The sequence below is a fragment of the Hyla sarda genome, unplaced genomic scaffold (genome assembly GCF_029499605.1).
Source record: "Hyla sarda isolate aHylSar1 unplaced genomic scaffold, aHylSar1.hap1 scaffold_618, whole genome shotgun sequence".
In the NCBI taxonomy this organism is placed as follows: domain Eukaryota; kingdom Metazoa; phylum Chordata; class Amphibia; order Anura; family Hylidae; genus Hyla; species Hyla sarda.
The window spans coordinates 173,612-197,980 of NW_026610633.1; the positions used below are offsets into that span (position 1 = coordinate 173,612).

The 24,369-nt window shown below is 46.6% G+C and overlaps 10 non-coding genes and 2 pseudogenes across 10 annotated transcripts; all 12 read left to right on the plus strand.

The window, feature by feature from the left end:
• The first annotated feature begins 211 nt into the window (after window positions 1-211).
• LOC130341370 (U2 spliceosomal RNA) lies at window positions 212-402 on the plus strand. The gene has a single exon (XR_008881319.1). It is a non-coding gene; the product is annotated as a U2 spliceosomal RNA (small nuclear RNA).
• A 2,094-nt stretch (window positions 403-2,496) lies between these two features.
• LOC130341371 (U2 spliceosomal RNA) lies at window positions 2,497-2,687 on the plus strand. The gene has a single exon (XR_008881320.1). It is a non-coding gene; the product is annotated as a U2 spliceosomal RNA (small nuclear RNA).
• Window positions 2,688-4,789: 2,102 nt separating this feature from the next.
• LOC130341315 (U2 spliceosomal RNA) lies at window positions 4,790-4,949 on the plus strand (annotated as a pseudogene).
• Window positions 4,950-5,643: 694 nt separating this feature from the next.
• On the plus strand, window positions 5,644-5,826 carry LOC130341310 (U2 spliceosomal RNA). Its single transcript, XR_008881273.1, has one exon. It is a non-coding gene; the product is annotated as a U2 spliceosomal RNA (small nuclear RNA).
• A 2,093-nt stretch (window positions 5,827-7,919) lies between these two features.
• Window positions 7,920-8,110, plus strand: LOC130341372 (U2 spliceosomal RNA). Its single transcript, XR_008881321.1, has one exon. It is a non-coding gene; the product is annotated as a U2 spliceosomal RNA (small nuclear RNA).
• Window positions 8,111-10,204: 2,094 nt separating this feature from the next.
• LOC130341373 (U2 spliceosomal RNA) lies at window positions 10,205-10,395 on the plus strand. The gene has a single exon (XR_008881322.1). It is a non-coding gene; the product is annotated as a U2 spliceosomal RNA (small nuclear RNA).
• Window positions 10,396-12,498: 2,103 nt separating this feature from the next.
• LOC130341318 (U2 spliceosomal RNA) lies at window positions 12,499-12,658 on the plus strand (annotated as a pseudogene).
• Window positions 12,659-13,351: 693 nt separating this feature from the next.
• On the plus strand, window positions 13,352-13,537 carry LOC130341312 (U2 spliceosomal RNA). Its single transcript, XR_008881275.1, has one exon. It is a non-coding gene; the product is annotated as a U2 spliceosomal RNA (small nuclear RNA).
• Window positions 13,538-15,632: 2,095 nt separating this feature from the next.
• On the plus strand, window positions 15,633-15,823 carry LOC130341375 (U2 spliceosomal RNA). The gene has a single exon (XR_008881323.1). It is a non-coding gene; the product is annotated as a U2 spliceosomal RNA (small nuclear RNA).
• Window positions 15,824-17,913: 2,090 nt separating this feature from the next.
• Window positions 17,914-18,104, plus strand: LOC130341291 (U2 spliceosomal RNA). The gene has a single exon (XR_008881259.1). It is a non-coding gene; the product is annotated as a U2 spliceosomal RNA (small nuclear RNA).
• A 2,098-nt stretch (window positions 18,105-20,202) lies between these two features.
• LOC130341292 (U2 spliceosomal RNA) lies at window positions 20,203-20,393 on the plus strand. The gene has a single exon (XR_008881260.1). It is a non-coding gene; the product is annotated as a U2 spliceosomal RNA (small nuclear RNA).
• A 2,092-nt stretch (window positions 20,394-22,485) lies between these two features.
• Window positions 22,486-22,676, plus strand: LOC130341293 (U2 spliceosomal RNA). Its single transcript, XR_008881261.1, has one exon. It is a non-coding gene; the product is annotated as a U2 spliceosomal RNA (small nuclear RNA).
• The last annotated feature ends 1,693 nt before the right edge of the window (window positions 22,677-24,369 follow it).

The window sequence follows — 24,369 nt, forward strand, 5'->3', positions numbered from 1 at the left end:
ATTGCATTTAAAAAGGCCCCGTGGGAGTGCAATGGGCCCCTGTCTTGCTGCTTAGCAATAATGGTATGGGTTTAGGTTCTGCTGTGTGTACTGGTGGTTGACTGCCCCCCAGCCCAGAGTGTGCATGGAAAATTGTCTGGCAGCCTCCCTGACAGCAAGCAGTGATAGTGCCCATGAAGGGGACCTTGTTGGGCCCGCCCCTTTCACGGTTATCGCTTCTCGGCCTTTTGGCTAAGATCAAGTGTAGTATCTGTTCTTATCAGTTTAATATCTGATACGTCCCCTATCTGGGGACCATATATTAAATGGATTTTTGAGAACGGGGGCCGATTTCGAAGCTTGCTTCCGTCGCCCTATGCATTGACCCGATATGGCAGTATCTTCGGGTACAGTGCACCACCCCCTTACAGGGTTAAAAAGAAAGATTCCTACTTTCATTGCTACCTGCTTGCTGGCTAGCCAGCTAGCCAGCCCTGTGGGCCTTGCTGCTGCTGCAGCCAAAAAACAAAAGGTGGTGCTGCTGCTGCTTCTGCTGCTTCTGCTTCTGCTTGTGTCTGGCCCCTGTTGGAGCGTCCAGGCACAGGACTTCTGCTGCTGCTGACTAAATGGCCTCCTTAATTGGATCATTTGAGTAGCCAGCACACCTGTGCAGGTAGGGCATGACATGATAGGCAGCTGCCTTGATAGCGGGTGGGTGCTGAATGTTCCTAATTGACAAAATAAGATTAATGCTTATGAAGAAATATAAAATCTCATCCCTTCCCCAATATCGCGCCACACCCCTACCCCTTAATTCCCTGGTTGAACGTGATGGACATATGTCTTTTTTCGACCGTACTAACTATGTAACTATGTAACATAACATGGGGGGGGGGGGGGGGGTCTCCTGGCTGTTCACACAGGTGTGTCATTGCTGTACATTGACCATGCATTGCTTCTGTGGTATTGCAAAGGCAAAGACAAATGCTTCCAGCCATCCATTGCACTAATGGATTGGTCATCAGCTGGCTGTCTATGTCCCGCATCAATATAGACCAAAGTACAGAGGGTTAGGCTATGCTATTGTGCACCTACCTGATGCATCAGAAGGTGCGAGGCCCTTGCTAAATTCTGTGCACAGACTTTGAGATCTATGCTTTAGACTGTATCTAAACCTGCTCCAACATGGACTGACATTCTGGCCTACTTTCAGCCGATGCGACTTGTCTGTCGCTGAACAGTCGCTTTTTATGTATTCAGCACCTATGTATAATGTTGTAAAAATGCTCTAGAAGCTAAAGTCGCAGAAATGTCACACATATTTGGCCTGCAACTTTCTGTGCGACAAATTCAGACAGGAAAAATCAGTATAAATCCTTAGAAAATTATCCCCCAGTGTCTCCATCTGCTGGCGGTATTGAATAAGCATTGCTGCACTGATGGGGTATGCATTAGACGAAAAAAAAGAAGAAAAAGAAGAATAATACGCCCAGAAAAGAGGCGAAAAGGAGAAAAACGTAAAAAAACTTGAAAAAAAAGTAAGAGGAAGAGAAGGGAAAAAAAGGTGGAAATGGGTTTAAAAGTGATTTCGGCGGAGAAATATATATATATATATATATATATATATATATATATATATATATATGCGCACACACACACATAGATATAAACGTATTCTCCGTTGAGATATTGCAGCCGCTGCTGTGTCCAGGCCCAGGAGCCTTAGCACTGTGCTGTGATGTCACTCAATACCACTGACATCACTAGGTGTAAACAACATCTCTCCTTTGCTGTGTATGTGACTATGGAGCTGTTTGGTGATGTCGTCTATTACGGCCTTCATAGAAGCAACAGGAGATTGTTGCATCCATCTTGAACCCTCAGAACTACAGTGCTATGATGTCACTCACTTCCACAGGCCTTGCAGAGTGTAAACAACAACAACCCAGCTTTGTTGTGTATGTAACCAAAGGGATTTGTGATGTCACCTAGAACCTTCACAGCAGCGACAGCTTTATGAGGAGCATCAGCACTGCTCTGCCTGAGCAGAACCATCACCGCCATAGGTTGTCAAATAACCCGGATTTAACCCACACAGGTAAGTCCAATGGGGTGCAGGCATGTCCTCTATGCTTACAGCTTCCCGTGGGTGTTGGTTTGATACCGTTTGGGGACAGCCAAGGAGGCATCTGCAGGCAACAAAGGTAGGTGTGTGCTTGTGTGTGTGTTTCCTATGCAGATCCTAAGCCCAGTGTCACATGCAAGTAGGAGGAGTAAGAAGGGTTCCTGGCAAATCCGGGTTATGGATTGCATTTAAAAAGGCCCCGTGGGAGTGCAATGGGCCCCTGTCTTGCTGCTTAGCAATAATGGTATGGGTTTAGGTTCTGCTGTGTGTACTGGTGGTTGACTGCCCCCCAGCCCAGAGTGTGCATGGAAAATTGTCTGGCAGCCTCCCTGACAGCAAGCAGTGATAGTGCCCATGAAGGGGACCTTGTTGGGCCCGCCCCTTTCACGGTTATCGCTTCTCGGCCTTTTGGCTAAGATCAAGTGTAGTATCTGTTCTTATCAGTTTAATATCTGATACGTCCCCTATCTGGGGACCATATATTAAATGGATTTTTGAGAACGGGGGCCGATTTCGAAGCTTGCTTCCGTCGCCCTATGCATTGACCCGATATGGCAGTATCTTCGGGTACAGTGCACCACCCCCTTACAGGGTTAAAAAGAAAGATTCCTACTTTCATTGCTACCTGCTTGCTGGCTAGCCAGCTAGCCAGCCCTGTGGGCCTTGCTGCTGCTGCAGCCAAAAAACAAAAGGTGGTGCTGCTGCTGCTTCTGCTGCTTCTGCTTCTGCTTGTGTCTGGCCCCTGTTGGAGCGTCCAGGCACAGGACTTCTGCTGCTGCTGACTAAATGGCCTCCTTAATTGGATCATTTGAGTAGCCAGCACACCTGTGCAGGTAGGGCATGACATGATAGGCAGCTGCCTTGATAGCGGGTGGGTGCTGAATGTTCCTAATTGACAAAATAAGATTAATGCTTATGAAGAAATATAAAATCTCATCCCTTCCCCAATATCGCGCCACACCCCTACCCCTTAATTCCCTGGTTGAACGTGATGGACATATGTCTTTTTTCGACCGTACTAACTATGTAACTATGTAACATAACATGGGGGGGGGGGGGGGGGGGGGGTCTCCTGGCTGTTCACACAGGTGTGTCATTGCTGTACATTGACCATGCATTGCTTCTGTGGTATTGCAAAGGCAAAGACAAATGCTTCCAGCCATCCATTGCACTAATGGATTGGTCATCAGCTGGCTGTCTATGTCCCGCATCAATATAGACCAAAGTACAGAGGGTTAGGCTATGCTATTGTGCACCTACCTGATGCATCAGAAGGTGCGAGGCCCTTGCTAAATTCTGTGCACAGACTTTGAGATCTATGCTTTAGACTGTATCTAAACCTGCTCCAACATGGACTGACATTCTGGCCTACTTTCAGCCGATGCGACTTGTCTGTCGCTGAACAGTCGCTTTTTATGTATTCAGCACCTATGTATAATGTTGTAAAAATGCTCTAGAAGCTAAAGTCGCAGAAATGTCACACATATTTGGCCTGCAACTTTCTGTGCGACAAATTCAGACAGGAAAAATCAGTATAAATCCTTAGAAAATTATCCCCCAGTGTCTCCATCTGCTGGCGGTATTGAATAAGCATTGCTGCACTGATGGGGTATGCATTAGACGAAAAAAAAGAAGAAAAAGAAGAATAATACGCCCAGAAAAGAGGCGAAAAGGAGAAAAACGTAAAAAAAACGTGAAAAAAAAGTAAGAGGAAGAGAAGGGAAAAAAAGGTGGAAATGGGTTTAAAAGTGATTTCGGCGGAGAAATATATATATATATATATATATATATATATATATATATATATATATATGCGCACACACACACATAGATATAAACGTATTCTCCGTTGAGATATTGCAGCCGCTGCTGTGTCCAGGCCCAGGAGCCTTAGCACTGTGCTGTGATGTCACTCAATACCACTGACATCACTAGGTGTAAACAACATCTCTCCTTTGCTGTGTATGTGACTATGGAGCTGTTTGGTGATGTCGTCTATTACGGCCTTCATAGAAGCAACAGGAGATTGTTGCATCCATCTTGAACCCTCAGAACTACAGTGCTATGATGTCACTCACTTCCACAGGCCTTGCAGAGTGTAAACAACAACAACCCAGCTTTGTTGTGTATGTAACCAAAGGGATTTGTGATGTCACCTAGAACCTTCACAGCAGCGACAGCTTTATGAGGAGCATCAGCACTGCTCTGCCTGAGCAGAACCATCACCGCCATAGGTTGTCAAATAACCCGGATTTAACCCACACAGGTAAGTCCAATGGGGTGCAGGCATGTCCTCTATGCTTACAGCTTCCCGTGGGTGTTGGTTTGATACCGTTTGGGGACAGCCAAGGAGGCATCTGCAGGCAACAAAGGTAGGTGTGTGCTTGTGTGTGTGTTTCCTATGCAGATCCTAAGCCCAGTGTCACATGCAAGTAGGAGGAGTAAGAAGGGTTCCTGGCAAATCCGGGTTATGGATTGCATTTAAAAAGGCCCCGTGGGAGTGCAATGGGCCCCTGTCTTGCTGCTTAGCAATAATGGTATGGGTTTAGGTTCTGCTGTGTGTACTGGTGGTTGACTGCCCCCCAGCCCAGAGTGTGCATGGAAAATTGTCTGGCAGCCTCCCTGACAGCAAGCAGTGATAGTGCCCATGAAGGGGACCTTGTTGGGCCCGCCCCTTTCACGGTTATCGCTTCTCGGCCTTTTGGCTAAGATCAAGTGTAGTATCTGTTCTTATCAGTTTTCATGCTGGTGGGGATGGGTGCTGCATGGAGGATGCAGGTGTACCAGGGCTTTCCGGGGCTGGTTCTGAGGAATCAGCTCGACGGCTGCCCCGATGTGACCTGTTCCCTTCGGGTCTCGCCATGAGGCTGAGAGGGTCTAGAGCCGAGGTACTTTTGTGCCTCGGGGAGTGGTGACCCCGAGGTGCCGAAACTCACTGGGAGAATAGACTCACTGAGTTGAAGCACGGGCACCATAATCTCTTCACCTTGTGGCACTCACCTCTTGATTCCCGGCCTTCTGGCTAGGATCAGAGAAATTTTTATAGATCCGGCCGGATGTCCGGGCAGTATATCTGCACACATTCACTTATTTATTTTTTTTTTGTCTCACTGTGTCACTTTTTGCGTGTTGTGTGTTCACAGGATTTGTCAGGATGCGGTAGCCCTTCTGGGTGTCCCTCCTGGCGGTCTAGGGGAGGTGTGTGTGGCCATTAGGTTCCGCACCTCCCTGCAAACACCCCGGGTACTCCTGCTTTGGCAGGGTACCTACCGTAATCGGCTCTGCGGGCAGATACCTTGGCTAACGCCAAGGGGGATGCCGGGAGCATTTGTGGTCCCCTAGTAGCTTCGGCGAAAAGGGACATCGAACCTGGAACCTCGCAGGTACCTTTTGGTCCGGAGGCGAAGGGTAAGGTTTGTTGGGGGGCCTCTCTCCTATCGGAGAAGGGCTTGCGATAGACCGCATCCTTTGTGCACGTTTTTTTTAGTGTAACACGTTTGCACTTTTTCTTGCACTTTGGGTGAATCGAAAGCACGTTCCTCGGCTTTAGATAAAAAAAAAAAAAAAAATCTGTTCTTATCAGTTTAATATCTGATACGTCCCCTATCTGGGGACCATATATTAAATGGATTTTTGAGAACGGGGGCCGATTTCGAAGCTTGCTTCCGTCGCCCTATGCATTGACCCGATATGGCAGTATCTTCGGGTACAGTGCACCACCCCCTTACAGGGTTAAAAAGAAAGATTCCTACTTTCATTGCTACCTGCTTGCTGGCTAGCCAGCTAGCCAGCCCTGTGGGCCTTGCTGCTGCTGCAGCCAAAAAACAAAAGGTGGTGCTGCTGCTGCTTCTGCTGCTTCTGCTTCTGCTTGTGTCTGGCCCCTGTTGGAGCGTCCAGGCACAGGACTTCTGCTGCTGCTGACTAAATGGCCTCCTTAATTGGATCATTTGAGTAGCCAGCACACCTGTGCAGGTAGGGCATGACATGATAGGCAGCTGCCTTGATAGCGGGTGGGTGCTGAATGTTCCTAATTGACAAAATAAGATTAATGCTTATGAAGAAATATAAAATCTCATCCCTTCCCCAATATCGCGCCACACCCCTACCCCTTAATTCCCTGGTTGAACGTGATGGACATATGTCTTTTTTCGACCGTACTAACTATGTAACTATGTAACATAACATGGGGGGGGGGGGGGGGGGGGTCTCCTGGCTGTTCACACAGGTGTGTCATTGCTGTACATTGACCATGCATTGCTTCTGTGGTATTGCAAAGGCAAAGACAAATGCTTCCAGCCATCCATTGCACTAATGGATTGGTCATCAGCTGGCTGTCTATGTCCCGCATCAATATAGACCAAAGTACAGAGGGTTAGGCTATGCTATTGTGCACCTACCTGATGCATCAGAAGGTGCGAGGCCCTTGCTAAATTCTGTGCACAGACTTTGAGATCTATGCTTTAGACTGTATCTAAACCTGCTCCAACATGGACTGACATTCTGGCCTACTTTCAGCCGATGCGACTTGTCTGTCGCTGAACAGTCGCTTTTTATGTATTCAGCACCTATGTATAATGTTGTAAAAATGCTCTAGAAGCTAAAGTCGCAGAAATGTCACACATATTTGGCCTGCAACTTTCTGTGCGACAAATTCAGACAGGAAAAATCAGTATAAATCCTTAGAAAATTATCCCCCAGTGTCTCCATCTGCTGGCGGTATTGAATAAGCATTGCTGCACTGATGGGGTATGCATTAGACGAAAAAAAAGAAGAAAAAGAAGAATAATACGCCCAGAAAAGAGGCGAAAAGGAGAAAAACGTAAAAAAACGTGAAAAAAAAGTAAGAGGAAGAGAAGGGAAAAAAAGGTGGAAATGGGTTTAAAAGTGATTTCGGCGGAGAAATATATATATATATATATATATATATATATATATATATATATGCGCACACACACACATAGATATAAACGTATTCTCCGTTGAGATATTGCAGCCGCTGCTGTGTCCAGGCCCAGGAGCCTTAGCACTGTGCTGTGATGTCACTCAATACCACTGACATCACTAGGTGTAAACAACATCTCTCCTTTGCTGTGTATGTGACTATGGAGCTGTTTGGTGATGTCGTCTATTACGGCCTTCATAGAAGCAACAGGAGATTGTTGCATCCATCTTGAACCCTCAGAACTACAGTGCTATGATGTCACTCACTTCCACAGGCCTTGCAGAGTGTAAACAACAACAACCCAGCTTTGTTGTGTATGTAACCAAAGGGATTTGTGATGTCACCTAGAACCTTCACAGCAGCGACAGCTTTATGAGGAGCATCAGCACTGCTCTGCCTGAGCAGAACCATCACCGCCATAGGTTGTCAAATAACCCGGATTTAACCCACACAGGTAAGTCCAATGGGGTGCAGGCATGTCCTCTATGCTTACAGCTTCCCGTGGGTGTTGGTTTGATACCGTTTGGGGACAGCCAAGGAGGCATCTGCAGGCAACAAAGGTAGGTGTGTGCTTGTGTGTGTGTTTCCTATGCAGATCCTAAGCCCAGTGTCACATGCAAGTAGGAGGAGTAAGAAGGGTTCCTGGCAAATCCGGGTTATGGATTGCATTTAAAAAGGCCCCGTGGGAGTGCAATGGGCCCCTGTCTTGCTGCTTAGCAATAATGGTATGGGTTTAGGTTCTGCTGTGTGTACTGGTGGTTGACTGCCCCCCAGCCCAGAGTGTGCATGGAAAATTGTCTGGCAGCCTCCCTGACAGCAAGCAGTGATAGTGCCCATGAAGGGGACCTTGTTGGGCCCGCCCCTTTCACGGTTATCGCTTCTCGGCCTTTTGGCTAAGATCAAGTGTAGTATCTGTTCTTATCAGTTTAATATCTGATACGTCCCCTATCTGGGGACCATATATTAAATGGATTTTTGAGAACGGGGGCCGATTTCGAAGCTTGCTTCCGTCGCCCTATGCATTGACCCGATATGGCAGTATCTTCGGGTACAGTGCACCACCCCCTTACAGGGTTAAAAAGAAAGATTCCTACTTTCATTGCTACCTGCTTGCTGGCTAGCCAGCTAGCCAGCCCTGTGGGCCTTGCTGCTGCTGCAGCCAAAAAACAAAAGGTGCTGCTGCTGCTTCTGCTGCTTCTGCTTCTGCTTGTGTCTGGCCCCTGTTGGAGCGTCCAGGCACAGGACTTCTGCTGCTGCTGACTAAATGGCCTCCTTAATTGGATCATTTGAGTAGCCAGCACACCTGTGCAGGTAGGGCATGACATGATAGGCAGCTGCCTTGATAGCGGGTGGGTGCTGAATGTTCCTAATTGACAAAATAAGATTAATGCTTATGAAGAAATATAAAATCTCATCCCTTCCCCAATATCGCGCCACACCCCTACCCCTTAATTCTCTGGTTGAACGTGATGGACATATGTCTTTTTTCGACCGTACTAACTATGTAACTATGTAACATAACATGGGGGGGGGGGGGGGGGGTCTCCTGGCTGTTCACACAGGTGTGTCATTGCTGTACATTGACCATGCATTGCTTCTGTGGTATTGCAAAGGCAAAGACAAATGCTTCCAGCCATCCATTGCACTAATGGATTGGTCATCAGCTGGCTGTCTATGTCCCGCATCAATATAGACCAAAGTACAGAGGGTTAGGCTATGCTATTGTGCACCTACCTGATGCATCAGAAGGTGCGAGGCCCTTGCTAAATTCTGTGCACAGACTTTGAGATCTATGCTTTAGACTGTATCTAAACCTGCTCCAACATGGACTGACATTCTGGCCTACTTTCAGCCGATGCGACTTGTCTGTCGCTGAACAGTCGCTTTTTATGTATTCAGCACCTATGTATAATGTTGTAAAAATGCTCTAGAAGCTAAAGTCGCAGAAATGTCACACATATTTGGCCTGCAACTTTCTGTGCGACAAATTCAGACAGGAAAAATCAGTATAAATCCTTAGAAAATTATCCCCCAGTGTCTCCATCTGCTGGCGGTATTGAATAAGCATTGCTGCACTGATGGGGTATGCATTAGACGAAAAAAAAGAAGAAAAAGAAGAATAATACGCCCAGAAAAGAGGCGAAAAGGAGAAAAACGTAAAAAAACGTGAAAAAAAAGTAAGAGGAAGAGAAGGGAAAAAAAGGTGGAAATGGGTTTAAAAGTGATTTCGGCGGAGAAATATATATATATATATATATATATATATATATATATATATATATATATGCGCACACACACACATAGATATAAACGTATTCTCCGTTGAGATATTGCAGCCGCTGCTGTGTCCAGGCCCAGGAGCCTTAGCACTGTGCTGTGATGTCACTCAATACCACTGACATCACTAGGTGTAAACAACATCTCTCCTTTGCTGTGTATGTGACTATGGAGCTGTTTGGTGATGTCGTCTATTACGGCCTTCATAGAAGCAACAGGAGATTGTTGCATCCATCTTGAACCCTCAGAACTACAGTGCTATGATGTCACTCACTTCCACAGGCCTTGCAGAGTGTAAACAACAACAACCCAGCTTTGTTGTGTATGTAACCAAAGGGATTTGTGATGTCACCTAGAACCTTCACAGCAGCGACAGCTTTATGAGGAGCATCAGCACTGCTCTGCCTGAGCAGAACCATCACCGCCATAGGTTGTCAAATAACCCGGATTTAACCCACACAGGTAAGTCCAATGGGGTGCAGGCATGTCCTCTATGCTTACAGCTTCCCGTGGGTGTTGGTTTGATACCGTTTGGGGACAGCCAAGGAGGCATCTGCAGGCAACAAAGGTAGGTGTGTGCTTGTGTGTGTGTTTCCTATGCAGATCCTAAGCCCAGTGTCACATGCAAGTAGGAGGAGTAAGAAGGGTTCCTGGCAAATCCGGGTTATGGATTGCATTTAAAAAGGCCCCGTGGGAGTGCAATGGGCCCCTGTCTTGCTGCTTAGCAATAATGGTATGGGTTTAGGTTCTGCTGTGTGTACTGGTGGTTGACTGCCCCCCAGCCCAGAGTGTGCATGGAAAATTGTCTGGCAGCCTCCCTGACAGCAAGCAGTGATAGTGCCCATGAAGGGGACCTTGTTGGGCCCGCCCCTTTCACGGTTATCGCTTCTCGGCCTTTTGGCTAAGATCAAGTGTAGTATCTGTTCTTATCAGTTTAATATCTGATACGTCCCCTATCTGGGGACCATATATTAAATGGATTTTTGAGAACGGGGGCCGATTTCGAAGCTTGCTTCCGTCGCCCTATGCATTGACCCGATATGGCAGTATCTTCGGGTACAGTGCACCACCCCCTTACAGGGTTAAAAAGAAAGATTCCTACTTTCATTGCTACCTGCTTGCTGGCTAGCCAGCTAGCCAGCCCTGTGGGCCTTGCTGCTGCTGCAGCCAAAAAACAAAAGGTGGTGCTGCTGCTGCTGCTTCTGCTGCTTCTGCTTCTGCTTGTGTCTGGCTCCTGTTGGAGCGTCCAGGCACAGGACTTCTGCTGCTGCTGACTAAATGGCCTCCTTAATTGGATCATTTGAGTAGCCAGCACACCTGTGCAGGTAGGGCATGACATGATAGGCAGCTGCCTTGATAGCGGGTGGGTGCTGAATGTTCCTAATTGACAAAATAAGATTAATGCTTATGAAGAAATATAAAATCTCATCCCTTCCCCAATATCGCGCCACACCCCTACCCCTTAATTCCCTGGTTGAACGTGATGGACATATGTCTTTTTTCGACCGTACTAACTATGTAACTATGTAACATAACATGGGGGGGGGGGGGGGGGTCTCCTGGCTGTTCACACAGGTGTGTCATTGCTGTACATTGACCATGCATTGCTTCTGTGGTATTGCAAAGGCAAAGACAAATGCTTCCAGCCATCCATTGCACTAATGGATTGGTCATCAGCTGGCTGTCTATGTCCCGCATCAATATAGACCAAAGTACAGAGGGTTAGGCTATGCTATTGTGCACCTACCTGATGCATCAGAAGGTGCGAGGCCCTTGCTAAATTCTGTGCACAGACTTTGAGATCTATGCTTTAGACTGTATCTAAACCTGCTCCAACATGGACTGACATTCTGGCCTACTTTCAGCCGATGCGACTTGTCTGTCGCTGAACAGTCGCTTTTTATGTATTCAGCACCTATGTATAATGTTGTAAAAATGCTCTAGAAGCTAAAGTCGCAGAAATGTCACACATATTTGGCCTGCAACTTTCTGTGCGACAAATTCAGACAGGAAAAATCAGTATAAATCCTTAGAAAATTATCCCCCAGTGTCTCCATCTGCTGGCGGTATTGAATAAGCATTGCTGCACTGATGGGGTATGCATTAGACGAAAAAAAAGAAGAAAAAGAAGAATAATACGCCCAGAAAAGAGGCGAAAAGGAGAAAAACGTAAAAAAACGTGAAAAAAAAGTAAGAGGAAGAGAAGGGAAAAAAAGGTGGAAATGGGTTTAAAAGTGATTTCGGCGGAGAAATATATATATATATATATATATATATATATATATATATATATATATATATATGCGCACACACACACATAGATATAAACGTATTCTCCGTTGAGATATTGCAGCCGCTGCTGTGTCCAGGCCCAGGAGCCTTAGCACTGTGCTGTGATGTCACTCAATACCACTGACATCACTAGGTGTAAACAACATCTCTCCTTTGCTGTGTATGTGACTATGGAGCTGTTTGGTGATGTCGTCTATTACGGCCTTCATAGAAGCAACAGGAGATTGTTGCATCCATCTTGAACCCTCAGAACTACAGTGCTATGATGTCACTCACTTCCACAGGCCTTGCAGAGTGTAAACAACAACAACCCAGCTTTGTTGTGTATGTAACCAAAGGGATTTGTGATGTCACCTAGAACCTTCACAGCAGCGACAGCTTTATGAGGAGCATCAGCACTGCTCTGCCTGAGCAGAACCATCACCGCCATAGGTTGTCAAATAACCCGGATTTAACCCACACAGGTAAGTCCAATGGGGTGCAGGCATGTCCTCTATGCTTACAGCTTCCCGTGGGTGTTGGTTTGATACCGTTTGGGGACAGCCAAGGAGGCATCTGCAGGCAACAAAGGTAGGTGTGTGCTTGTGTGTGTGTTTCCTATGCAGATCCTAAGCCCAGTGTCACATGCAAGTAGGAGGAGTAAGAAGGGTTCCTGGCAAATCCGGGTTATGGATTGCATTTAAAAAGGCCCCGTGGGAGTGCAATGGGCCCCTGTCTTGCTGCTTAGCAATAATGGTATGGGTTTAGGTTCTGCTGTGTGTACTGGTGGTTGACTGCCCCCCAGCCCAGAGTGTGCATGGAAAATTGTCTGGCAGCCTCCCTGACAGCAAGCAGTGATAGTGCCCATGAAGGGGACCTTGTTGGGCCCGCCCCTTTCACGGTTATCGCTTCTCGGCCTTTTGGCTAAGATCAAGTGTAGTATCTGTTCTTATCAGTTTTCATGCTGGTGGGGATGGGTGCTGCATGGAGGATGCAGGTGTACCAGGGCTTTCCGGGGCTGGTTCTGAGGAATCAGCTCGACGGCTGCCCCGATGTGACCTGTTCCCTCCGGGTCTCGCCATGAGGCTGAGAGGGTCTAGAGCCGAGGTACTTTTGTGCCTCGGGGAGTGGTGACCCCGAGGTGCCGAAACTCACTGGGAGAATAGACTCACTGAGTTGAAGCACGGGCACCATAATCTCTTCACCTTGTGGCACTCACCTCTTGATTCCCGGCCTTCTGGCTAGGATCAGAGAAATTTTTATAGATCCGGCCGGATGTCCGGGCAGTATATCTGCACACATTCACTTATTTATTTCTTTTTTGTCTCACTGTGTCACTTTTTGCGTGTTGTGTGTTCACAGGATTTGTCAGGATGCGGTAGCCCTTCTGGGTGTCCCTCCTGGCGGTCTAGGGGAGGTGTGTGTGGCCATTAGGTTCCGCACCTCCCTGCAAACACCCCGGGTACTCCTGCTTTGGCAGGGTACCTACCGTAATCGGCTCTGCGGGCAGATACCTTGGCTAACGCCAAGGGGGATGCCGGGAGCATTTGTGGTCCCCTAGTAGCTTCGGCGAAAAGGGACATCGAACCTGGAACCTCGCAGGTACCTTTTGGTCCGGAGGCGAAGGGTAAGGTTTGTTGGGGGGCCTCTCTCCTATCGGAGAAGGGCTTGCGATAGACCGCATCCTTTGTGCACGTTTTTTTAGTGTAACACGTTTGCACTTTTTCTTGCACTTTGGGTGAATCGAAAGCACGTTCCTCGGCTTTAGATAAAAAAAAAAAAAAAAAAAATCTGTTCTTATCAGTTTAATATCTGATACGTCCCCTATCTGGGGACCATATATTAAATGGATTTTTGAGAACGGGGGCCGATTTCGAAGCTTGCTTCCGTCGCCCTATGCATTGACCCGATATGGCAGTATCTTCGGGTACAGTGCACCACCCCCTTACAGGGTTAAAAAGAAAGATTCCTACTTTCATTGCTACCTGCTTGCTGGCTAGCCAGCTAGCCAGCCCTGTGGGCCTTGCTGCTGCTGCAGCCAAAAAACAAAAGGTGCTGCTGCTGCTTCTGCTGCTTCTGCTTCTGCTTGTGTCTGGCCCCTGTTGGAGCGTCCAGGCACAGGACTTCTGCTGCTGCTGACTAAATGGCCTCCTTAATTGGATCATTTGAGTAGCCAGCACACCTGTGCAGGTAGGGCATGACATGATAGGCAGCTGCCTTGATAGCGGGTGGGTGCTGAATGTTCCTAATTGACAAAATAAGATTAATGCTTATGAAGAAATATAAAATCTCATCCCTTCCCCAATATCGCGCCACACCCCTACCCCTTAATTCCCTGGTTGAACGTGATGGACATATGTCTTTTTTCGACCGTACTAACTATGTAACTATGTAACATAACATGGGGGGGGGGGGGGGGGGGGGTCTCCTGGCTGTTCACACAGGTGTGTCATTGCTGTACATTGACCATGCATTGCTTCTGTGGTATTGCAAAGGCAAAGACAAATGCTTCCAGCCATCCATTGCACTAATGGATTGGTCATCAGCTGGCTGTCTATGTCCCGCATCAATATAGACCAAAGTACAGAGGGTTAGGCTATGCTATTGTGCACCTACCTGATGCATCAGAAGGTGCGAGGCCCTTGCTAAATTCTGTGCACAGACTTTGAGATCTATGCTTTAGACTGTATCTAAACCTGCTCCAACATGGACTGACATTCTGGCCTACTTTCAGCCGATGCGACTTGTCTGTCGCTGAACAGTCGCTTTTTATGTATTCAGCACCTATGTATAATGTTGTAAAAATGCTCTAGAAGCTAAAGTCGCAGAAATGTCACACATATTTGGCCTGCAACTTTCTGTGCGACAAATTCAGACAGGAAAAATCAGTATAAATCCTTAGAAAATTATCCCCCAGTGTCTCCATCTGCTGGCGGTATTGAATAAGCATTGCTGCACTGATGGGGTATGCATTAGACGAAAAAAAAGAAGAAAAAGAAGAATAATACGCCCAGAAAAGAGGCGAAAAGGAGAAAAACGTAAAAAAACGTGAAAAAAAAGTAAGAGGAAGAGAAGGGAAAAAAAGGTGGAAATGGGTTTAAAAGTGATTTCGGCGGAGAAATATATATATATATATATATATATATATATATATATATATATATATGCGCACACACACACATAGATATAAACGTATTCTCCGTTGAGATATTGCAGCCGCTGCTGTGTCCAGGCCCAGGAGCCTTAGCACTGTGCTGTGATGTCACTCAATACCACTGACATCACTAGGTGTAAACAACATCTCTCCTTTGCTGTGTATGTGACTATGGAGCTGTTTGGTGATGTCGTCTATTACGGCCTTCATAGAAGCAACAGGAGATTGTTGCATCCATCTTGAACCCTCAGAACTACAGTGCTATGATGTCACTCACTTCCACAGGCCTTGCAGAGTGTAAACAACAACAACCCAGCTTTGTTGTGTATGTAACCAAAGGGATTTGTGATGTCACCTAGAACCTTCACAGCAGCGACAGCTTTATGAGGAGCATCAGCACTGCTCTGCCTGAGCAGAACCATCACCGCCATAGGTTGTCAAATAACCCGGATTTAACCCACACAGGTAAGTCCAATGGGGTGCAGGCATGTCCTCTATGCTTACAGCTTCCCGTGGGTGTTGGTTTGATACCGTTTGGGGACAGCCAAGGAGGCATCTGCAGGCAACAAAGGTAGGTGTGTGCTTGTGTGTGTGTTTCCTATGCAGATCCTAAGCCCAGTGTCACATGCAAGTAGGAGGAGTAAGAAGGGTTCCTGGCAAATCCGGGTTATGGATTGCATTTAAAAAGGCCCCGTGGGAGTGCAATGGGCCCCTGTCTTGCTGCTTAGCAATAATGGTATGGGTTTAGGTTCTGCTGTGTGTACTGGTGGTTGACTGCCCCCCAGCCCAGAGTGTGCATGGAAAATTGTCTGGCAGCCTCCCTGACAGCAAGCAGTGATAGTGCCCATGAAGGGGACCTTGTTGGGCCCGCCCCTTTCACGGTTATCGCTTCTCGGCCTTTTGGCTAAGATCAAGTGTAGTATCTGTTCTTATCAGTTTAATATCTGATACGTCCCCTATCTGGGGACCATATATTAAATGGATTTTTGAGAACGGGGGCCGATTTCGAAGCTTGCTTCCGTCGCCCTATGCATTGACCCGATATGGCAGTATCTTCGGGTACAGTGCACCACCCCCTTACAGGGTTAAAAAGAAAGATTCCTACTTTCATTGCTACCTGCTTGCTGGCTAGCCAGCTAGCCAGCCCTGTGGGCCTTGCTGCTGCTGCAGCCAAAAAACAAAAGGTGGTGCTGCTGCTGCTTCTGCTGCTTCTGCTTCTGCTTGTGTCTGGCCCCTGTTGGAGCGTCCAGGCACAGGACTTCTGCTGCTGCTGACTAAATGGCCTCCTTAATTGGATCATTTGAGTAGCCAGCACACCTGTGCAGGTAGGGCATGACATGATAGGCAGCTGCCTTGATAGCGGGTGGGTGCTGAATGTTCCTAATTGACAAAATAAGATTAATGCTTATGAAGAAATATAAAATCTCATCCCTTCCCCAATATCGCGCCACACCCCTACCCCTTAATTCCCTGGTTGAACGTGATGGACATATGTCTTTTTTCGACCGTACTAACTATGTAACTATGTAACATAACATGGGGGGGGGGGGGGGGGGGTCTCCTGGCTGTTCACACAGGTGTGTCATTGCTGTACATTGACCATGCATTGCTTCTGTGGTATTGCAAAGGCAAAGACAAATGCTTCCAGCCATCCATTGCACTAATGGATTGGTCATCAGCTGGCTGTCTATGTCCCGCATCAATATAGACCAAAGTACAGAGGGTTAGGCTATGCTATTGTGCACCTACCTGATGCATCAGAAGGTGCGAGGCCCTTGCTAAATTCTGTGCACAGACTTTGAGATCTATGCTTTAGACTGTATCTAAACCTGCTCCAACATGGACTGACATTCTGGCCTACTTTCAGCCGATGCGACTTGTCTGTCGCTGAACAGTCGCTTTTTATGTATTCAGCACCTATGTATAATGTTGTAAAAATGCTCTAGAAGCTAAAGTCGCAGAAATGTCACACATATTTGGCCTGCAACTTTCTGTGCGACAAATTCAGACAGGAAAAATCAGTATAAATCCTTAGAAAATTATCCCCCAGTGTCTCCATCTGCTGGCGGTATTGAATAAGCATTGCTGCACTGATGGGGTATGCATTAGACGAAAAAAAAGAAGAAAAAGAAGAATAATACGCCCAGAAAAGAGGCGAAAAGGAGAAAAACGTAAAAAAACGTGAAAAAAAAGTAAGAGGAAGAGAAGGGAAAAAAAGGTGGAAATGGGTTTAAAAGTGATTTCGGCGGAGAAATATATATATATATATATATATATATATATATATATATATGCGCACACACACACATAGATATAAACGTATTCTCCGTTGAGATATTGCAGCCGCTGCTGTGTCCAGGCCCAGGAGCCTTAGCACTGTGCTGTGATGTCACTCAATACCACTGACATCACTAGGTGTAAACAACATCTCTCCTTTGCTGTGTATGTGACTATGGAGCTGTTTGGTGATGTCGTCTATTACGGCCTTCATAGAAGCAACAGGAGATTGTTGCATCCATCTTGAACCCTCAGAACTACAGTGCTATGATGTCACTCACTTCCACAGGCCTTGCAGAGTGTAAACAACAACAACCCAGCTTTGTTGTGTATGTAACCAAAGGGATTTGTGATGTCACCTAGAACCTTCACAGCAGCGACAGCTTTATGAGGAGCATCAGCACTGCTCTGCCTGAGCAGAACCATCACCGCCATAGGTTGTCAAATAACCCGGATTTAACCCACACAGGTAAGTCCAATGGGGTGCAGGCATGTCCTCTATGCTTACAGCTTCCCGTGGGTGTTGGTTTGATACCGTTTGGGGACAGCCAAGGAGGCATCTGCAGGCAACAAAGGTAGGTGTGTGCTTGTGTGTGTGTTTCCTATGCAGATCCTAAGCCCAGTGTCACATGCAAGTAGGAGGAGTAAGAAGGGTTCCTGGCAAATCCGGGTTATGGATTGCATTTAAAAAGGCCCCGTGGGAGTGCAATGGGCCCCTGTCTTGCTGCTTAGCAATAATGGTATGGGTTTAGGTTCTGCTGTGTGTACTGGTGGTTGACTGCCCCCCAGCCCAGAGTGTGCATGGAAAATTGTCTGGCAGCCTCCCTGACAGCAAGCAGTGATAGTGCCCATGAAGGGGACCTTGTTGGGCCCGCCCCTTTCACGGTTATCGCTTCTCGGCCTTTTGGCTAAGATCAAGTGTAGTATCTGTTCTTATCAGTTTAATATCTGATACGTCCCCTATCTGGGGACCATATATTAAATGGATTTTTGAGAACGGGGGCCGATTTCGAAGCTTGCTTCCGTCGCCCTATGCATTGACCCGATATGGCAGTATCTTCGGGTACAGTGCACCACCCCCTTACAGGGTTAAAAAGAAAGATTCCTACTTTCATTGCTACCTGCTTGCTGGCTAGCCAGCTAGCCAGCCCTGTGGGCCTTGCTGCTGCTGCAGCCAAAAAACAAAAGGTGGTGCTGCTGCTGCTTCTGCTGCTTCTGCTTCTGCTTGTGTCTGGCCCCTGTTGGAGCGTCCAGGCACAGGACTTCTGCTGCTGCTGACTAAATGGCCTCCTTAATTGGATCATTTGAGTAGCCAGCACACCTGTGCAGGTAGGGCATGACATGATAGGCAGCTGCCTTGATAGCGGGTGGGTGCTGAATGTTCCTAATTGACAAAATAAGATTAATGCTTATGAAGAAATATAAAATCTCATCCCTTCCCCAATATCGCGCCACACCCCTACCCCTTAATTCCCTGGTTGAACGTGATGGACATATGTCTTTTTTCGACCGTACTAACTATGTAACTATGTAACATAACATGGGGGGGGGGGGGGGGGTCTCCTGGCTGTTCACACAGGTGTGTCATTGCTGTACATTGACCATGCATTGCTTCTGTGGTATTGCAAAGGCAAAGACAAATGCTTCCAGCCATCCATTGCACTAATGGATTGGTCATCAGCTGGCTGTCTATGTCCCGCATCAATATAGACCAAAGTACAGAGGGTTAGGCTATGCTATTGTGCACCTACCTGATGCATCAGAAGGTGCGAGGCCCTTGCTAAATTCTGTGCACAGACTTTGAGATCTATGCTTTAGACTGTATCTAAACCTGCTCCAACATGGACTGACATTCTGGCCTACTTTCAGCCGATGCGACTTGTCTGTCGCTGAACAGTCGCTTTTTATGTATTCAGCACCTATGTATAATGTTGTAAAAATGCTCTAGAAGCTAAAGTCGCAGAAATGTCACACATATTTGGCCTGCAACTTTCTGTGCGACAAATTCAGACAGGAAAAATCAGTATAAATCCTTAGAAAATTATCCCCCAGTGTCTCCATCTGCTGGCGGTATTGAATAAGCATTGCTGCACTGATGGGGTATGCATTAGACGAAAAAAAAGAAGAAAAAGAAGAATAATACGCCCAGAAAAGAGGCGAAAAGGAGAAAAACGTAAAAAAACGTGAAAAAAAAGTAAGAGGAAGAGAAGGGAAAAAAAGGTGGAAATGGGTTTAAAAGTGATTTCGGCGGAGAAATATATATATATATATATATATATATATATATATATATATATATATATATGCGCACACACACACATAGATATAAACGTATTCTCCGTTGAGATATTGCAGCCGCTGCTGTGTCCAGGCCCAGGAGCCTTAGCACTGTGCTGTGATGTCACTCAATACCACTGACATCACTAGGTGTAAACAACATCTCTCCTTTGCTGTGTATGTGACTATGGAGCTGTTTGGTGATGTCGTCTATTACGGCCTTCATAGAAGCAACAGGAGATTGTTGCATCCATCTTGAACCCTCAGAACTACAGTGCTATGATGTCACTCACTTCCACAGGCCTTGCAGAGTGTAAACAACAACAACCCAGCTTTGTTGTGTATGTAACCAAAGGGATTTGTGATGTCACCTAGAACCTTCACAGCAGCGACAGCTTTATGAGGAGCATCAGCACTGCTCTGCCTGAGCAGAACCATCACCGCCATAGGTTGTCAAATAACCCGGATTTAACCCACACAGGTAAGTCCAATGGGGTGCAGGCATGTCCTCTATGCTTACAGCTTCCCGTGGGTGTTGGTTTGATACCGTTTGGGGACAGCCAAGGAGGCATCTGCAGGCAACAAAGGTAGGTGTGTGCTTGTGTGTGTGTTTCCTATGCAGATCCTAAGCCCAGTGTCACATGCAAGTAGGAGGAGTAAGAAGGGTTCCTGGCAAATCCGGGTTATGGATTGCATTTAAAAAGGCCCCGTGGGAGTGCAATGGGCCCCTGTCTTGCTGCTTAGCAATAATGGTATGGGTTTAGGTTCTGCTGTGTGTACTGGTGGTTGACTGCCCCCCAGCCCAGAGTGTGCATGGAAAATTGTCTGGCAGCCTCCCTGACAGCAAGCAGTGATAGTGCCCATGAAGGGGACCTTGTTGGGCCCGCCCCTTTCACGGTTATCGCTTCTCGGCCTTTTGGCTAAGATCAAGTGTAGTATCTGTTCTTATCAGTTTAATATCTGATACGTCCCCTATCTGGGGACCATATATTAAATGGATTTTTGAGAACGGGGGCCGATTTCGAAGCTTGCTTCCGTCGCCCTATGCATTGACCCGATATGGCAGTATCTTCGGGTACAGTGCACCACCCCCTTACAGGGTTAAAAAGAAAGATTCCTACTTTCATTGCTACCTGCTTGCTGGCTAGCCAGCTAGCCAGCCCTGTGGGCCTTGCTGCTGCTGCAGCCAAAAAACAAAAGGTGGTGCTGCTGCTGCTTCTGCTGCTTCTGCTTCTGCTTGTGTCTGGCCCCTGTTGGAGCGTCCAGGCACAGGACTTCTGCTGCTGCTGACTAAATGGCCTCCTTAATTGGATCATTTGAGTAGCCAGCACACCTGTGCAGGTAGGGCATGACATGATAGGCAGCTGCCTTGATAGCGGGTGGGTGCTGAATGTTCCTAATTGACAAAATAAGATTAATGCTTATGAAGAAATATAAAATCTCATCCCTTCCCCAATATCGCGCCACACCCCTACCCCTTAATTCCCTGGTTGAACGTGATGGACATATGTCTTTTTTCGACCGTACTAACTATGTAACTATGTAACATAACATGGGGGGGGGGGGGGGGGTCTCCTGGCTGTTCACACAGGTGTGTCATTGCTGTACATTGACCATGCATTGCTTCTGTGGTATTGCAAAGGCAAAGACAAATGCTTCCAGCCATCCATTGCACTAATGGATTGGTCATCAGCTGGCTGTCTATGTCCCGCATCAATATAGACCAAAGTACAGAGGGTTAGGCTATGCTATTGTGCACCTACCTGATGCATCAGAAGGTGCGAGGCCCTTGCTAAATTCTGTGCACAGACTTTGAGATCTATGCTTTAGACTGTATCTAAACCTGCTCCAACATGGACTGACATTCTGGCCTACTTTCAGCCGATGCGACTTGTCTGTCGCTGAACAGTCGCTTTTTATGTATTCAGCACCTATGTATAATGTTGTAAAAATGCTCTAGAAGCTAAAGTCGCAGAAATGTCACACATATTTGGCCTGCAACTTTCTGTGCGACAAATTCAGACAGGAAAAATCAGTATAAATCCTTAGAAAATTATCCCCCAGTGTCTCCATCTGCTGGCGGTATTGAATAAGCATTGCTGCACTGATGGGGTATGCATTAGACGAAAAAAAAGAAGAAAAAGAAGAATAATACGCCCAGAAAAGAGGCGAAAAGGAGAAAAACGTAAAAAAACGTGAAAAAAAAGTAAGAGGAAGAGAAGGGAAAAAAAGGTGGAAATGGGTTTAAAAGTGATTTCGGCGGAGAATATATATATATATATATATATATATATATATATATATATATATATGCGCACACACACACATAGATATAAACGATTCTCCGTTGAGATATTGCAGCCGCTGCTGTGTCCAGGCCCAGGAGCCTTAGCACTGTGCTGTGATGTCACTCAATACCACTGACATCACTAGGTGTAAACAACATCTCTCCTTTGCTGTGTATGTGACTATGGAGCTGTTTGGTGATGTCGTCTATTACGGCCTTCATAGAAGCAACAGGAGATTGTTGCATCCATCTTGAACCCTCAGAACTACAGTGCTATGATGTCACTCACTTCCACAGGCCTTGCAGAGTGTAAACAACAACAACCCAGCTTTGTTGTGTATGTAACCAAAGGGATTTGTGATGTCACCTAGAACCTTCACAGCAGCGACAGCTTTATGAGGAGCATCAGCACTGCTCTGCCTGAGCAGAACCATCACCGCCATAGGTTGTCAAATAACCCGGATTTAACCCACACAGGTAAGTCCAATGGGGTGCAGGCATGTCCTCTATGCTTACAGCTTCCCGTGGGTGTTGGTTTGATACCGTTTGGGGACAGCCAAGGAGGCATCTGCAGGCAACAAAGGTAGGTGTGTGCTTGTGTGTGTGTTTCCTATGCAGATCCTAAGCCCAGTGTCACATGCAAGTAGGAGGAGTAAGAAGGGTTCCTGGCAAATCCGGGTTATGGATTGCATTTAAAAAGGCCCCGTGGGAGTGCAATGGGCCCCTGTCTTGCTGCTTAGCAATAATGGTATGGGTTTAGGTTCTGCTGTGTGTACTGGTGGTTGACTGCCCCCCAGCCCAGAGTGTGCATGGAAAATTGTCTGGCAGCCTCCCTGACAGCAAGCAGTGATAGTGCCCATGAAGGGGACCTTGTTGGGCCCGCCCCTTTCACGGTTATCGCTTCTCGGCCTTTTGGCTAAGATCAAGTGTAGTATCTGTTCTTATCAGTTTAATATCTGATACGTCCCCTATCTGGGGACCATATATTAAATGGATTTTTGAGAACGGGGGCCGATTTCGAAGCTTGCTTCCGTCGCCCTATGCATTGACCCGATATGGCAGTATCTTCGGGTACAGTGCACCACCCCCTTACAGGGTTAAAAAGAAAGATTCCTACTTTCATTGCTACCTGCTTGCTGGCTAGCCAGCTAGCCAGCCCTGTGGGCCTTGCTGCTGCTGCAGCCAAAAAACAAAAGGTGGTGCTGCTGCTGCTTCTGCTGCTTCTGCTTCTGCTTGTGTCTGGCCCCTGTTGGAGCGTCCAGGCACAGGACTTCTGCTGCTGCTGACTAAATGGCCTCCTTAATTGGATCATTTGAGTAGCCAGCACACCTGTGCAGGTAGGGCATGACATGATAGGCAGCTGCCTTGATAGCGGGTGGGTGCTGAATGTTCCTAATTGACAAAATAAGATTAATGCTTATGAAGAAATATAAAATCTCATCCCTTCCCCAATATCGCGCCACACCCCTACCCCTTAATTCCCTGGTTGAACGTGATGGACATATGTCTTTTTTCGACCGTACTAACTATGTAACTATGTAACATAACATGGGGGGGGGGGGGGGTCTCCTGGCTGTTCACACAGGTGTGTCATTGCTGTACATTGACCATGCATTGCTTCTGTGGTATTGCAAAGGCAAAGACAAATGCTTCCAGCCATCCATTGCACTAATGGATTGGTCATCAGCTGGCTGTCTATGTCCCGCATCAATATAGACCAAAGTACAGAGGGTTAGGCTATGCTATTGTGCACCTACCTGATGCATCAGAAGGTGCGAGGCCCTTGCTAAATTCTGTGCACAGACTTTGAGATCTATGCTTTAGACTGTATCTAAACCTGCTCCAACATGGACTGACATTCTGGCCTACTTTCAGCCGATGCGACTTGTCTGTCGCTGAACAGTCGCTTTTTATGTATTCAGCACCTATGTATAATGTTGTAAAAATGCTCTAGAAGCTAAAGTCGCAGAAATGTCACACATATTTGGCCTGCAACTTTCTGTGCGACAAATTCAGACAGGAAAAATCAGTATAAATCCTTAGAAAATTATCCCCCAGTGTCTCCATCTGCTGGCGGTATTGAATAAGCATTGCTGCACTGATGGGGTATGCATTAGACGAAAAAAAAGAAGAAAAAGAAGAATAATACGCCCAGAAAAGAGGCGAAAAGGAGAAAAACGTAAAAAAACGTGAAAAAAAAGTAAGAGGAAGAGAAGGGAAAAAAAGGTGGAAATGGGTTTAAAAGTGATTTCGGCGGAGAAATATATATATATATATATATATATATATATATATATATATATGCGCACACACACACATAGATATAAACGTATTCTCCGTTGAGATATTGCAGCCGCTGCTGTGTCCAGGCCCAGGAGCCTTAGCACTGTGCTGTGATGTCACTCAATACCACTGACATCACTAGGTGTAAACAACATCTCTCCTTTGCTGTGTATGTGACTATGGAGCTGTTTGGTGATGTCGTCTATTACGGCCTTCATAGAAGCAACAGGAGATTGTTGCATCCATCTTGAACCCTCAGAACTACAGTGCTATGATGTCACTCACTTCCACAGGCCTTGCAGAGTGTAAACAACAACAACCCAGCTTTGTTGTGTATGTAACCAAAGGGATTTGTGATGTCACCTAGAACCTTCACAGCAGCGACAGCTTTATGAGGAGCATCAGCACTGCTCTGCCTGAGCAGAACCATCACCGCCATAGGTTGTCAAATAACCCGGATTTAACCCACACAGGTAAGTCCAATGGGGTGCAGGCAT